This window comes from Anser anser, assembly GCF_964211835.1.
Source record: "Anser anser genome assembly, chromosome: 2".
In the NCBI taxonomy this organism is placed as follows: Eukaryota; Metazoa; Chordata; class Aves; order Anseriformes; family Anatidae; genus Anser; species Anser anser.
In genome coordinates this window covers 34993701-35010924 of record NC_139721.1, presented here as the reverse complement: position 1 = coordinate 35010924, position 17224 = coordinate 34993701, and the positions used below count along the sequence as shown (strand labels likewise).

The 17224-nt window shown below is 38.9% G+C and overlaps 1 protein-coding gene across 8 annotated transcripts in view; it reads right to left on the bottom strand.

Moving 5' to 3' along the window:
- Positions 1–17224, bottom strand: part of NCOA2 (nuclear receptor coactivator 2) — a 198610-nt gene that overhangs the window by 92363 nt on the left and 89023 nt on the right. Inside the window, exon 4 of one of the 8 annotated variants that reach the window (XM_083824146.1) lies at positions 4403–4500. The exons of the other annotated variants lie outside the window; for them this stretch is intronic. The gene's annotated coding sequence lies outside the window, so the exon portion shown is untranslated. The remainder of the gene's footprint in view (positions 1–4402; positions 4501–17224) is intronic. 8 annotated transcript variants of the gene reach the window in all.

Sequence of the window (17224 nt, the reverse complement as noted above, 5' to 3'; positions counted from 1 at the left end):
CTGATGACAGGGATGCAGTCCTGGGTGGCACTGCCATGGGAGACAGCAGTCCTGGCTTTGCTCCCCTCAGCTGGTGCTTTCTGAATCACACCCAAAGCAGTATCCTCCACTTATACTGGAGCAGCAGCATAAGAGTTTGAAGTTAAAACAAACAAACAACTCTTATTATTTAAAGCTTGAAGAACAATCCGGTTAATATGCACTCTTGAGTGCATACTACCTTGATAGCATGTGCACTATTTGAGTGCTTACACTTGTATCAACTGCCAACATGCAGAAATACATATTTTTAATTTTAATATAGATGTATATTAAAGTCTTGTCAAAGATATTGAGAGCATTAACTGTACAAGTTGTGATTAAGCTCAGAAATACAAACTAATAAAATAAATGATGTCAGAGCCACACAAAAGTTTCTTGCAAACACATATGAAGTTCTAGATAAAAAAATAACTGGATAGAAATTTAACTGTCTATGGCAGTCTGTACACCCTAACCAGATACATTCTTAATAGACCCATAAGTTCAAAAACTGATCTGTGATGACAAATAACAATTATTAATGACTTCAAATTTCATGTTTATATCAGTCTTCATTCATACTCTTCTATTTGCCTCAGTGAAATACAGCAACTAGCAATAACAGAAGAAGAAAGTTTAACTGTCATCTTTAACCACCTAAAAAGAAAACATAACTCATAAAAACCTATTTACTTTAGTTAGTCAGCTGTCAGGGAATATAACCTTGTGGGCACAAACTTCATATCCACAAATATATAGAGAGGAGTGCAGCCTATGACCAAATAAAACATATGTAAGAGTGGCTGTGCGCATCAAGTTAAAGACTAAAATTTATGTAGTGGTTTGTCTGACATGGAAGTTCACTTCACAGAAGATGTTTTGAGGACAAACTGCAAGACAACTGCAGAATGACCCTTTCCTCTGTTTCTGAAAATTGGAGGTTCATGAGCCATCTTGGCTCTGGTATTCTGCCCCTCTTCTTCCCTCCAAACCTATCTTCATTTGTGCCTAATTTATGCTTTAATCCATATGCATAACTTCGGTTTCCCCAGCACTTACAGGCAAAACCCTATAAGCTTGCTATAGCTCTGTTAACAGCAAAAATGGCATTTTGGAAAAAAATGGGGGTATATTATGACTCAATTGAAATAAATCAGAATTTTATCACTGACTTCACTGAGGCTTGGATTTTCCTCCTAGCCTACGAGAGGAAGATGTCAAACTGTTATTTCGCTCTTTTGTATAACATAAATCACTCCACGGGCCTGTCACAACTGTACTGGTATCCTGAAGCCCAAGGAAAACAAGGCTGCTCTACCACTAAAGCTGATTGTTACCACCCATTTTATTCTCTTCGTAAAAATAAACTGAAATTAATTTGCATTAACAATGAAACCATTTATGGTAAAGAAGAATAACACTGGTAAGAAAGAATGAGTGTATATTCCATGTATTTTAATTTTGGAATATAATTAAATATAGTTACTAAAGTGGAGAATAAATATCCACTGCATTAATAAAAGTGGTTGACCAGAAGGCTGCAATATACTGCCCCAAAGTGCAAAACAGCATGCATTTAAAGCTAGCTGGACTGAACTGAAAAAAAAAATAAATAATTTTATTACCATGGAGTTCTAACAGAAATTTCTTATTGACATCTAGTATTAGATGGTTGCTTAATCACAACATGACTGTGATTAAGAAATGAGGAATCATCATTTCTCACTCCTGAGTCCTGTGCTACCAGGAATGAGGAAAAAGAGCACCACAATATCTTATGGTTTGTTTGGGGACGGCATGCATAGTAGATAATGAATGTGAGGAATAAGATTTGAAGACCTAAAGCCTTATCTGCTTCGAATAATTTTTTAGTGCAATTCAGACACTTTTCTACGCCTGCCAGAGCCAAGTGGGTACGAGTCAGGAAAGCCAACCAGGAATCCAGCAGGATGCCCTCAGAGGTACAGCGATCACCAGCTCATGGGTGGTGTTCCCCTGCACTCCGTTCAGCCGGCTTGGCTCGTAGACCCATTCCCCAGTCCTTAGCTCAGCTTTGTCACAATAATTATGGGGCTATTTTACCGTAGTGCACTAACAAATTTATTCAATTTATTAATGAAGGAGGTTTTGATCATTAAGGCTATGTTCACACCTGTCCTTATTTCCCCCTGTCCCTGTTACTAGCACAACATAAATAAAATGGTGCTGCAAAAAATAACCAGCCAGCTGACTTCAGCATAGCATTTCTTATTAAGTATCGTGGTTAGAGCTCTGGAGTGAAAAGCCATTTTCAAAGTAGTCGCCCAGCTCAGATTTTCCAAGAAGTATTTTTGTTTGTTTGTTTTCTTATAACACTGTATGTTTTGCAGTGCACTAATGCATTCCCTCCTACCTTATACAAGAATGTTCCCTTACAGAGATGGCAAACAAACAATCAAACTAACTAAAGGAATGAAAGAAGACAGCCACATCTTTTGATTGTCACCAATGCAACCTTTTTGACTGTTAGCATACAGGAATTTTGAAGTGTGGGTAAAAGGCAAAATAATATTCCTCTGGTCAAAGACAGCGCTTGAAGTTTTAGATGAGCTACATATCATAGTTGAAGAATTAGTTATAAAGGAAATATTGGACTTTTGAGCTTTGTGAGAACCCAGAGCCATTTCAAAAGCACAGTCTATCCAAAAGGTTGATATTGTTCAAAGTTTTTTCCATTAACATGCCAAATACAGGCAAATACGAATGACTGCACCAGCGGTAAAGGTCTATTTTCCTCCAAAACATAGGTGCCACCCTTCCAGTTAGCGCTGCTCGGCCCCCGCTCTCTCGTGAGGTCTTCCGCAGCGAAATAAAGGAACCCCAGGCAGCAGGGAGAGGAAGTTTCATTGTTCTGGTGGCTTCTCCGTTTGCTGCCGGGAAGGCGAGGGGCTCGCCGGGCGCTGGCCAGCGGTGCCGCACGCTGGGCCCAGGCCCAGGCCCGCGCTCCGGCCTGCAGCGGGGCCGCGCTTCCAGCAGCCCGGCAGAGACAAAAGAGGGCAAGCAAATAAATAGCGCCGGCTTGTTTACGTTTCTGTCTCTGTCCTCGCAGTATGAAGTAAAGTAGCTTCAAACGCACGCTCCGTTAATCTGGGAGCCATAACATTTTCCTTCCCCCTCCTGTCTCAAAGCAGCACGAGTTTTTCAAAGTCCTGAAGAAAATAAACTACGGCATTTCCTGTGTGCATTTAATTAATTATTAAAGGGATCCGACGCGTGATAGTCATCACCGCTATTGCAATAGGGATCCGGGAAAGCACACTTTTTAGCAAGCTGCCAGTGCACTGCAGTAATGACCTGTTATACCTATCCTTGCAAGCCTGCCCTTAACTTGGGAGGCAACACCGTAGAGAAGTTACAATCAGTGCTCCCACGCAAATCCCAACATTTCATTTTATCATTTTTTTGTAGCGCAGGATCACTGTTATTGCTATGAGGTGAAGCACAATGCTGGGCTTAATGCCGGGTATGACAGGAAAATAAAACAAACAAGCTTTCAAGAACTTCCCAGGCAGGGGAGACAGCACACCATCTTCCCTTGATGCAAGTAACATTTTTTTCATGGGATATTATTATTAAATTCATCTGCAGAATTAAATGTTGCCCTCCCAAGGTTACCAGAAAAGTAAATACTGCCAAGGTATTCAATGACATCAGCACGCATAACCATGAGATAAATACGAGGTCTGAAGATTAACTGAATGTCATTCTGTTTGCGGGGTCACAGACTTGTAAAGAAAACTATTAAGATTAGAAAATAGAGAAAGTTATATAACTGCAAATGTTTCCGTGTGTTTTGTCTACTTAAGCTCTTGGTCAGAAAGAGAAAGCTTTAGAGCAAAAATGTCTCAGTCTGACTTCCTCTGTACTTTTTCATGTGCATAGAAATTACTGAATACTGAATGGTAATTACTGCAATGAAAAAGGCACTCGTGGGCTCCACCTCCTCTTGACAGTGGGAAAATATAGATGGGTTTGTGTATTATTCTGGACGCCAGAAAACTTGCTTACAAAAGTATTTCCTGCACACTGACTAAGATATATTTAGCCACATAAACCCATAAAACTGTCACAGGCAACCACAAGTTCACCTGTAGCCATTAAAAAGGGGGAAAACTACAGAAACTGGAGAACCAATTTTACAATATTTCTTTATATTTGTTACTTAGAAACAATAGCTTTAAACTCCCTTGCTCAAAAAGAAATCAACTGTTCCTCCCGCTCCCCAAAAGCAACCTCCCACCCCTAGCAAAATCCAGAAACCTCCGATGCACACGCAGGGGCACAGAGACGTGCAGAAAGAGAGCAGTAAGGACAATGAAGTCACAGCACTTCAGAAACACACCTTGTCGTCTTCCAGCCTTTGCAGTTCAAGGCAGATCCTACTAGTTTTCCTGCGTCTTCAGATCAAGATGTAGATAAATCCCCCATCCATCACACTTGCTTTTTATTAAAAACAGGAGGAAAAAAAAAAAAGGAAGGAAAAAAAAAAAAAAAAGCAATTACCAGTAAATTTACAGCCTTAAAAATATCAGCTCTGCATTATCCCAAACCAGTGTTATGTCTCGATGTAAACCAAAGCACATGCTGAGTGAGGACGTGCGCACACAGCAGCTTATCATCTCTGTCATCTGCTTCTAATGACAGCTGACAAACTGGCCGCACTAATCCTTCCCTAACTGCTGATCAGAGAGAGCTCCCTTTGACAATCCAGCATGGTGGAGTACTCGAAAATTCCTCCTGCTTCTGTTCTGTTGCTGCTCTAAAAAGCAGTTTCCTTTTCATTGAGATAATAGCTTTTTCTGCAGTCACGTGGTGCCCAGGCTACATTAGCAGCGCTTTATGATAATCGTCAGAGCAACTCCCCTCCCTCCGATCTTCCGATTTTTCAGGGTCCGACTCCTGAAGAAACCTGAACCCGCAACACTCGAGATCCTTTCTGCATCTGCCTCCATTGACAAGCAAATCGGGCTGCTGATGCAGAGGACGAATGCACGCGCCCTCTCCACTTCTTGCACCAAAACTAATTAACAAATACATTTTTAGGCACTGCCTTTGCTGGGGCATACACACTGGTCATAAACATGTCATATGGGACTAAACTGAATATTAAGTATGCTTAATACCAAATATCTGGCATGCTAGATTTACTCTTTTTCCCCTAGAGTACTTTATTATTTTTTTTTCCTGTAATTTTATTTCTGCTGCAATAAATACTCTTCTCTCAGCAACATCCTATGGCTTAACTCCTCCCGGCACTGAATTCTCATGCAAATACAAAAAAGCACAAATAACAATTTTTTGCTACAATCTCCAGCCTGAGTGCTTCCTTTTTTTTTTTTTTTTTTTTTTTTTAAACGCAACGTCATTTATCTTGCTTTAACTCAGTACCCTGACAAGCATCTTAAGCACTGCCCAACAGGGAAACCCACCTAAGCTTCAGCTTCTGAGTTCCCATCCCTCCTGTTTACATAGTGCCAGATCCCAGGTGGGCTTGCACCTGGAATTGCAACTGTTCAGGGGGTTTTCTACTTGTAAAAGGCAAAGCATATACACAAAAGGCAAAGTATATGCACAAACACCTCTGACATCACAGATCAGCAATCCTTCACCTTCTATTTCAGTGTTGGGATTTGCAAACTCTTTAAGAAAGCTTTGGATGAAGCATCTTAAAGTAATTTTCAAGCCCGCAAAACAACTTTTGCAGCTTTGCATCTACTCTGTTCAGATCTTAATGAGGAAACAATTATTTTCTTTTCTCCTTCTATTTCCATCACCTCCCATTATCCCACATTATTCTTCTTAAAGACAAGACTGATCATAAACTTATGGCTTCTCCAGACACCGAGAAGGTAAGTGTTAGGGACTGTGGTTGTACTCATAGGGGAATAAGGTGGACATTGTGAGGAACTAATGACTATCTCATGCAATCCAGCTTTGCCCCATCACCTTTTCTCTTCACTCCTCTCTCCAGGGACAAGCTTATTCAGGAGCAGGCCCTGTTCAAGACTCTGGGAGAACCCCACTCCCAGGCCATGGCCAAGTCAAGGGATGACCTTTCTGGGGCACAGGAGCTAGAAATGGAACAGGAATGTGAACGAAGACCCCTCTCTGCAGCAGGATGAATCCTTTTTTCCAATTTTTCCCAATCCTTTTTTCTTTTTTCTGTGCTTTAGAGATGATCTGTGAGAAAGACCCAAAGTCCAGGAGTAAAAAATCCGATTCAATAAGGAGACTACATATTACCCTACATTCACCAAACAAACATACATGCTAAACTGAATATTAATATTTTCATATTAAGTTTTCTCTTAGTATATCTTTCTATCCCAAAGTGCCACACTGTAAAAGGTAATGAAAATACGCATTATTTTGAGCTACATACACCAACAGAATAAGAACTGCTTTGCAATCTCTACTTTCTTTTCTCAAAGCAAATCGTCACCAGCATTTTTCATATTAATTAACTGAAAGAAGGAGCACCAACAATATTGTCTAAATTAGCAAATGTCACAAATGTGGGAAAAACTCTGAAAATTACTGACAGCTATTTGGTAATCAATAAAAAATATTAATAAACAAATTTTATAAGTAAAATCAGCTTTCCCAAGAATATACACAAAATACTGCAGCTGTGAACTACAGCCTAGGAAAAACGCAAAAACTGGGAGCACGCCAGTCACACACCAGAGCTCGAACTGTACTGCTGATATTTGCAGGAAACATGAGATAAAATTCAAAGACAACGCAATATGGCGAGCACAAACACAATAATGGCTGTGTTAGGGAAGGAATTACATGTAAATAAAAAGGAGGGAACAGAAGAGGATTGTTACAGCCAGAAAGTGTGAATTAAAGACCGAAAGAAGTGGAAGTATACAGATGTTATTAAAAAGATTGCTTAGTGAAGAACAGAGAACAGATACAATGAATGGAGAAGAGGGAGTAAAGCACTGCAGTACATAGACTGATTCCAGACAAAAAGAGAAAGAAGAAACAAGCAAAAAATACTTCTATTAGAAAACACCAGTCTGCATATAAATAAGGAAACATGCAGCTGAGAAGGAGGAAAGGCTCTTTGGTTTTATCAACCAGTGAATAAATGCTTCCAGTGGAAACCACAGAGTCTGTGTCTGCTTTTCAATACAGTTTCACATGAACAAGTCCTACAAATAATCTGGAGATGAGCAGGTGACCTTTAAAACAAATTCTGGTAACACAGATTTTTCCTATGAGGATAAGACAAACATCTTACACAGCAGAAGAGTTTCATCTAAAGTTTTCCCTTAGATATATATTTCATTAATACTTTGTTTTGTTTGCCCAAATATAAGTGATTTCACAGGAAAGCTGTCCCTTCACTAAAACATTTACAGATTATATTTAACATGATAAAATAATTGAAATTGATAAAGAGAACTGATTTCATTACAGGCATTTTATAGAAGTTCTATTGAGTTTGTAGTTCGTGTGTGTGTGTATGTGTTTTTTCCTCCCTTTCCTTTCCTTTCCTTTCCTTTCCTTTCCTTTCCTTTCCTTTCCTTTCCTTTCCTTTCCTTTCCTTTCCTTTCCTTTCCTTTCCTTTCCTTTCCTTTCCTTTCCTTTCCTTTCCTTTCCTTTCCTTTCCTTTCCTTTCCTTTCCTTTCCTTTCCTTTCCTTTCCTTTCCTTTCCTTTCCTTTCCCTTCCTTTCCCTTCCTTTCCTTTCCTTTCCTTTCCTTCCCCTTCCCCTTCCCCTCCTTTCCCCTCCTTTCCCCTCCTTTCCCCTCCTTTCCCTTCCCTTCCCTTCCCTTCCCTTCCCTTCCCTTCCCTTCCCTTCCCTTCCCTTCCCTTCCCTTCCCTTCCCTTCCCTTCCCTTCCCTTCCCTTCCCTTCCCTTCCCTTCCCTTCCCTTCCCTTCCCTTCCCTTCCCTTCCCTTCCCTTCCCTTCCCTTCCCTTCCCCTTCCCCTTCCCCTTCCCCTTCCCCTTCCCTTCCCTTCCCTTCCCTTCCCTTCCCTTCCCTTCCCTTCCCTTCCCTTCCCTTCCCTTCCCTTCCCTTCCCTTCCCTTCCCTTCCTTTCCTTTCCTTTCCTCTGCAGAAGAAAGAGTGAATTGGATAGAGACGAGGACAGACCATGCCAGGGTCTGGCCTGTTGCTTGCCCTTCTTCCAACACACTTGCATCTCAGGCACAGACCGGCCAAGCAGTCCCAAAAGCTCTCATGTTTCTTTTAGTCCGTTCTCTCACTGCCTGTTCTCCACATCCTCCTGGAGAGTCTAATTCAAGCTTCATCAGCCTTTCAGTCCTCTCAATTCACCGTAGCAAATGGGGTGCAAAGATTGCCAGTTACAGCGATGGCAGCTGTTTACACTGCAGAGTAGTAAGACACTTGAAAACGTGTTGGAAAGATTACAAAGCTGACTCTCCAGGCTTTATTCAAGACAGGAGGCCACTGACTTTTAGGAAAGCTGACTAGCTTGTGTCAAGTGCTGTTTGTGAGAAAGACTGGAAGGGCAGAGACCTCCACCAGCACAGAAAATGAGAAGCAGAAATGACTAGAACTGACTTCCAGGAAGCACAACAAGCATATTACAGCTCAGATCAGGAATAAAAACAGTGCAATGATTTTTCACATGTTAAGTTTCCATAAATGTAGAAGCAAACATACAGCTTTCAAATATTAGGTCATAAAATTCCTACGTGAACGCTAACATAAATGTTAGGATTTTCAAGTCAAAACTGGAAACCTGTTGACTTACATGTCAATGACATTAACGTTTCTCCAGTTCAGGAACTCCTTATCCACCACTATTTGAACATGAAGTAGATTTTTCCTTTTCCTTTTACCAGCTGAAGAAAAAATTTTTTAAAAGTACTAGAGACAAAATCTAATTTTTCTGACCTTTGCACCTTCTCCTGAGGGCCAATGAACACCACAAACTCCTGCTGGAATCAAATTGAATGCACTTCTACTGCAATTTTAGTACTTGGCATTTCTGACAGTCTCAGTAACATGCTGCTAAGTACCTTGTGACTTCTGTCCATAACATGGCAAGGAAAAGACAGGAACCTCCTCCTCTCTTAATATCTCAGATATTCCTTTTAACTTCTCTTTATAGTATAAAAATGCCCATGCTTCTTAAACATGGCTTACCAAGGCTCTCATAACTTCATAACTGTGAACACTGCCACCCACACAGAGTATTCAGTGTGCAAGTTTCTGCAGTATCTGACTGGAGAACACAATATTGTGCCATGTGCTATATATAGCAAATAAGTTGTGTATAGGCATGTCCATTGGCAATTGTGCCTTTTTTTTTTTTAAATACAAGTTTGATGACTTCAGTTTACTGAGCTTTTTGAGTAATGGTTGGGATTTTTTTTTTTTTTTGTAATCTCTGCTTCTTCAACCTCTTACCTTTAATTAAGAAGACATATGAGAAAATGGTCAGATCCTGGCAAAGGATTTGTATTTCTTCTTCTAAACTAATAAAGGGCTAGATCCCCTGTACTAGGGTACTTGCCAGGGCTCTCTATGGGTTACACACAGAGGACTGCTCTCTGATGGAGCTAGGCCTCAGCCCACAGAGAGACAATCTCACGACGGCAGAGTGCTTCCACTGACACTGAAAACACACAAGAGGAACTAAACACAGGAAGTTGAGCAAGCGGAGAAAACCAGAACGAGAATGGAAATACTACAGAATAGAAGTAAATAGGTTGTACTAACATGATATAGTATATGAATGTAGTAACCTCTACTATTCCTTCTTACAGAGAATGCAGCTACATTATGAAGTCCAGAATAATTTCGTTAAAGAAATGACTATTAACTCTACTAAATGTGCCTCTTACCAGTAAGTATCTTTTTAAAAACTGCTAGATTTTTTTTTTTTTTTTTTTTTTGAGAACTCGGAAGTCACCTCATCACAGAACAGAAGTACTGGTAGGGGGAAAGACTCCTGATCGTAAAAGGATCTTTAAACATGCAGACCATCAGACGGCAACATTCAGTGGCTGAAATTTTAAGTTAGATAAAAGTTTAAATTACACAAAAGACAGACTAAAAATGTTTACTTTTGATAATGGGACAAAAACATTCTAATTCACCTAGGGATAAGGTAGGTTTTCTTTGATGCAGTCTCAGCTGGAGACAAATACATCTATAAATGACATCCTATGGTTCAATCAAGGTAGAGGATTAAGGGAGAAATCATTAGGTGAAATGTTATGGTCTCGATAACCAGGCAAGGCAGCAGAGTGTAATGCTCCACCTGGCCATAAAAGCAACGCTGTGTGAACTCAGCAAGATTTGATACATTGCATGTGGTTTTCCTTGAAATAGAGAGTTGCTGTTGTGTTTAATGCAAGTGGGACCTCTACCTTTAGTTCAGGATACAGCAAATTACTCTACCATACCCAGCGGAGAATACGTGGGCCTCTGTACCTAGACCTCTCTCCAAAGAGAAAGTTAATATTTCCCACTAAGTCATGAAAGTCTGGTGTCCCGTCTGCTCTCAGTAGTCTTTTTCTAACTGCCCGTGGCCTGCAGACGTTGCTGTGCATTTGAACAGCCAGTTCCTGTAAGTGGCGAGAAGGGTACACAGAGGGACCGTATCTCGCAGATCCCCAAATTCTGGGCTTTCATGTCCCTCCAGTGGACCTCACTGAAAAAGGGAGATTCTCCCGATATAACTGGGCTCACATGTGAGAAACTGAGAGACAGGGACAGCTGCTCATCGCAAATCTGAGAATAAATAAGAAGCTAATTTAATGCTGCATCATCCACTTGAGCTAAACCTTATGAACACATCAGAACGCACTAAGTCAGTGTCAATGATGAACAACAAACAGAGGAGAACAGTAAACATTGAGGACAGACCTCTTGCCTTAATCATTAGGAATTTCATGCACAGTAACACTGTGTTGCTAGAGCAGGACCATGCCAAATTTTGGTATAAAGCCTGACTATTAAGTATCTAGAACATCAGTGGATGATGAAAAATACAGAAGAGAAACTAAAGAAAGATAGCTTTTCTATTAAAAGTTTTAAGTGTTCTGGTAATAATTTCAATCAGCATCAGACAGAATCATGGGGAAAAAAACAAACAAACACAAAATCCACCAGTTTAACTGAACCCGAACACAAACACTCCTGAAAACGCCTGTCACAGAACATTGTATCTGATGAGAAAACCAAGAGCTGAAGACTACAGCCTCCTAAGTAAACCAAAAGTGAAAGGAAAAGTACCAGCAGTCGGAATTCATCTGATTTGTAATCAAATAGTTAAATAATCTAATATGAAATAAAATCAACATTAGGCCAATTCCTAAACTGTTCCTTTTTTTAATGAGGCTAATGTGGCAAAATTGAAATTTAACTCAAATATTGTGAAAATTCAAAGCTTCAAATTTTATATGGTGAGAATAAAAGAGAAAAAAAAAGTGCTAATACAACAGCAATCACTGCATGTAGGATATTCAGGAATATTTAAAACAACAACAGTTATGTGTTCAACAGAAACAGGACTTGTTTACTTCTCTCACAACAGTGCGGGTCTTCTACTAGTGCCAGTGTTAACAAATGGCAGCTCTAAATCACAGAAGATAATAGTCATTTTATCTGAATAAAGAAAGAGCAAAATTTAGGTATGCAGGTAATTATTCGCAGTCGAAATGAGACACAACAGTCTAACAGAGGCCTAATTTGAAACAAAAATGCTATACAATCTCAAATAACCTCCAGTGTTTAGAGTTGAATATTTAACTTGACGATAAGAGAGGAAGCATGTCAGTGCTTGAGTCTACTGCTAACTCTAGGAGAAAAGTTCAACATGCTGAACTCCAAAACAGAAATATAGTTCTCAACTTGTTTGTTCTGGGTTTTCCGTAAAATGAACTGCAGAGTACGTGCACGTTTATGACAGAAGGAAAAGGCTCAGAAACAGCATACAGCTCAGTCTTTTCATCTGAAATATTTAGAACATACAGAAAACACCGTCACATCATGAGAACACATCAGTGTTATACAGTACAGCAATATGAAAAGCTAAAGTCAGCCACAAGTTTTGAGAATAGATGGCAGGTACATTACAACTGCATATCATAGGGCTGATGGGTCTTTCCTCAAAGTAAAATTAGTAGCCCTGACCATGTTTACACTTTAAAAATTTTCCATGGTGCTATCTCGAAATCATTACTTTAATATAACAAAGCTATCAACAACATAGACTGTGCTTTTCATTTTCTTGAAGACTGTGCTTGATCATGTTGTACTGAGGAACAAGATGATACAAGGTCAGTTAAACAGGGAGAAAATTCGTGTTTGGAAGAATACACTTATTTTGTTTATTTTATTTTGACAGACTGCCATCTTTTCCTTCCAAACATATGGTTGTCATGACTCTCTCATCTTTAAACTGTAGTACTTCACAGTTCAAGGAACAATTTCTTAAAACTTCACAAGTCGCCCTTAATAACGAGATTTATGAGTTATTTAGATGTTTACAAATAGTCTGTCCCAGGTTTTTAAGACCTCTTACTTTCAAAGCTTCAAGTTAACAATGTAATAATAAATACTATAGTAGAAGTCATTTGCCATCAGCAGGGCTTCCCTTCAAAAAGAGATCAGCCGAGCCCCTGAAATGAACTGTCCTTTCTCTTGTTCAGCCTCCTGCCCAATACTACCGAGAAAATAGGTGGAATATGTGGCATATCAGGACAAAAAAGCCGCACACAGTAGATTTCACTGGCAGCTTTAATAGCAGTATAACAAAGGAGGAAAGAAATCTCTCAAATAATCAGTATGTAAAGTCATTTATGGCTTTCAAAAGACAAAATTTCAACCACAAGCCAATAGACAACCAAAACAACTGCCAGAGAGCTGATGTGCTCTGTGCTTGCAAACTACATTTCCACCTGAGAAGCAGGATGCCATGGAGGACCACCTCCAACACCAAGTGAACACCACTACCCCTGCCCAAGTGCAATTCAGCCTCACTCACTGAGCTGCATTTCCAAAGGAGAACATATTGCAGCTTTGTTCTACGACATGCATTTGAATCAAGTCATGTACATATGATGCTGTGATGCTAATTGTTATAGATAACACCATTTATGGTCCTCTGTGCTGGAAGGGTTGGTTTTCCCTTTATTGCACATGATGGGAGTTGTGGATTTGGGATGCTCACATTTCAGAAATGGCTTCAAACTTAGCTTGGCAGAACTAAGATTCAGGAACGGTCACTTGTTCTCCCAGACAAAAGCCTAATGGGTAGATAGAATATAGTTTAAGTGAATTAATACTGTTAATATTTATTAAAGGGAGTTTTACTATCAAACAGGAGTAATTCTCTTGATAAACATATTTGACACTGCTGATGTTAACACTGGAAGCAAGTTCAAAGAAAGTTAAAGTATTAAGGGGCAGCTGAAGGGTTTTTGTTTTTTCTTGAAATAGGCCTCTTTACAAAGCCTTTTATTTTTAATCTTATATGACAGTGTGTGCAACATACAGTGATGACTTTCCAGAAATGCAAACCCTTACAAATCAGTAAGCAAAGATATCCAAATTAAAATAAATTAAAACAAAACACACGCATAAACAAGCGAACCAACAACACCTACTTTGGAAAGTAGCTACTAGATGTTGAATCTATGCCCCTGTTAGCTAAGATAGTGGCAATTTCTGAAATCACCTGCTGCCCGGAGTCTTTGGATTCAACACAATTCTGAATATGCTAACTGTACATACTATATAGAAGCTTATACTAGATGGCACTGAGGAAGGGTAAATGTGAGAACAATTTTTGACAGCAGCAAGAAGGGAGAGCCTCCAGTGGAAGCAATGAGCAGCGCACTGGGAATTAATAGGGTCAGTTAAAGTACCTCAATTTTAGAAAACCAGGCAACATGAGATTACAACTCCTGGCTGCAATGTTTTTCTTCTCTTCTACAAAAGCAGGGTTTTAAACCTTCTGTGGTTGCAATATCATTTTATGAGTTTAAATATTTCATAATACAAGGCGGAAAAACAGCAAAGGGAAGGTCAAGCTGGGTGCCCCTACATAACACTTACACTAACATTTGTATTTACAATACAGATTATTAAGAAAGATGGAGGAAAGAAGAGGAAGTGATAAAGTACCCATTTACATGTTTTAGGTATTTAGAAAGCTTCCATGACATAGGATCCCTGCAATCTTTAATATATTGCACTCACTTAATATCTATGTTATATGTGAATTCATATAGATGTATTTACCTTTATTACTATATATCCTGCAGCTTCTCCATCACTCTCAGAGCCAGAGCAGTGGGCAGATACATAAAAATCAGACCAGCAAAGTCCTCAAGCTCTACAGATGAGAAGAGTGCTAGATGAAATTATCAAATAAATGCAAAGAACAGACCAAATGATGCCTAAAGCATAATGGAAGAGGACCAAGATGGAAGGCAACATGAAGAGAAATATTTCAGAGCAGACGACAGCTTTTAATCAGACAATTTACTATGGCCTAAATATACAGTCTTCTAAACCAACTGTATTAAGACATGTAGAAGTAATTTTTCTTTGATTTTTTTTTAAACTGAAAAATCTCTTACATGGTCATAGCACTGCTTCTCTTCTGTATCACAATTTTCTTTCTAATAACATCTCCCCACAATCCTTTTAACTGAATGTGACTTCAGGTGTAAAGCTGCACTTCATCCAATAGTGCAGCAGAAAAAAAAAAAAAAAAGTGTTCCAGAAGTTTGTTATCCCCCAGGCAAGATTTAAAATTTGTGCAAGAACCTTCTTGCCTCTGTTGTCAGTATTAGAAAGCCTGGGCCTTTCCCAAATAGTTAAAGGCTTATTTGGATTTAGCTGGATATAATTCTGACCTAATATTTGGACTTGGATTAAAGGCCAAGCACTTTAAATTCATGCTAATGTTATGAAGGGTAGATAACCTGTAAGTGTGTTCTGCTGAAGACCATTCCTTAAACCCATCCAGAAGCCAAAACTAATACACAGGAGAGAAACCCAATTCTAAAGTAGCATATCTCAGCAGGAACATGTACACCAATCCTTCAAAACCTGTGTTAGATGCCTACTGATTTCCAGGTAGAGTTGAAGATGTTCACACTGAAGTACAAAGCCCTGAATCACTTGGACATGACTATTCTTGCTTTCAGTATCTTATATGTGTGTGTGTAGAAATATGTGTATATATAAAAGTATAAAATCTTGAATAACACTTACCCAATTAAATAAAATAATATATGTAGTAAGCACAGACCGCAATATTTTTCCGCTTCTGGATTTTGATGACAACAAACCCTAGGAATCATACTAAAAATATTAGTTCCTTTCAAACCATACAGCTGGCATTTCAAATATCAGAAAATGGACAATGGCTACTAGCATTAGTAATCAGCTGGAAGTCAAGTGATCCTTCACCCTGTGGTAAGTCTACAACAGTTTTGATCTCATGAAATTCTAGTCCTTGTAGTTCAAAACCCCAACTATTTTTGCTAATCTCTTTTTATTTGTTTTTTAGTTTTGAAGGTGTTTATTATTTTGAAAACTGCATTTGCACTCATCAGAGTAAGCTGGGGACTAAAGCTTGAACCAATTCCTTTGAGATACCGAAGTTTCAATATTATCACATACTCATACACACAAAGATTATATTAGATTTCATATAACAAATACTTCTTCTCTAAGTAGAGTTCTGAAGGTATGACTTCTATTCTCCAGGGAAAAAGGAACAGACAGAATTTCTATAACCCTACAGTCTGCATGCTGTGCATGTCATGTAGCAATAAATAATTCATATTTTGACCTTATGGGATACCTTTTACCCATGGATTTTCAAAGAGCTTTTGCAAAGGTGGATATATGTTTTATTATCTCCAGTTTATAGATCGCAGAATGAACAAAGAAATAAAATGACCTATTCAAGGTCATTCAGCGAGCCAGGTGTATTTAGGTGGGTAATATCAGGCATGCTGCTTTTTTACTTAGGTTGCAGCTTACAGCAACACTATGAAAACAGCCATATACCACCTTGAGCTTGAACAATACCCATGAGAAAGCACAATGGATGTTAGCCCTTTCACAAATTTATAAAACTAAACATACTCATGGGGAAAAAGGAGAAACAATTACTAATTCTAGGAACATGGTACTGGGAAAGGGCACAAGCTCCATGAGCAAAGTTGTCAGCATCTCCTGAACAGGGATCCACAATGCTGTCTCTATTCCACAGCGTGAATTTCTTGGAGATCACGTCAGATACTAGTCTGCACTTGGAAGAAGTACTAGTGATATGCTAATACATGAATTGTACAGAGAAGTATTTCAGCAGATTATTTTCTGATATAGATTTTATCACACCTTGTGAACAGTCCAACCTGAAAATAATTTATTTCAGAAAGACTGATTCGACCTACCAAAAGCTTACCAGAAGAAGGTATTCTACTAGGACCAAAGTTATTTCAAACAGAACTGGGGCCCATTAAATATTCTAGAAAACCTAAGACATTCTTTTATATTTTAATGAGCTATAAAAAATTGGTGGGTTTTGTGGTGTTAATATTCCTCTCTAACTCATGAAAAAAAAAAAAAAGTATTTTAAATGAAAAAACAAGCAACCAAACAAGACAAACAAACAAGAAGTGCTCTATATAAAACTGTATAATTGCAACCCCAAACTAATCCATAAATATGAGTATATTTATGAGACTATACCACCATGGGAAGACAGTTTATTTATTTGTTAACACCACAGCAGTGACGGTTCAGATTAAACACTTAATCTTGCAGTTCTCTGAATTGTCTTACCTAATGTTAAGTCCAAGGCTCCATTCATGTCCTTAACTGTAAAGATTATGTGTAAATGATTTGTTGGCTTCCGAACAGCCTACTCCTGACTTTTCAGGATGGAGTCTGTATGTTGTGTATGACTGCTGAGGACTTAAAAGCATTTAACATGCACAAATGAATCTGTTCAGCTGCCCTCTGAAGTGCAGAAGCAGTAGGACCCAAGGTCCATATGTGTTAGCCAAGAAAGATAACAAAGAAGTAAGCCTTGGGCTGTGTTTTTGTTTTGCTTTTGTTTGTTTCTTTTTCTTTACCTGAAGAAAGAACATATAATATTCTGCCACAGAGGACAGCTTACTCTGTTCACATGGCATGATATTTAAA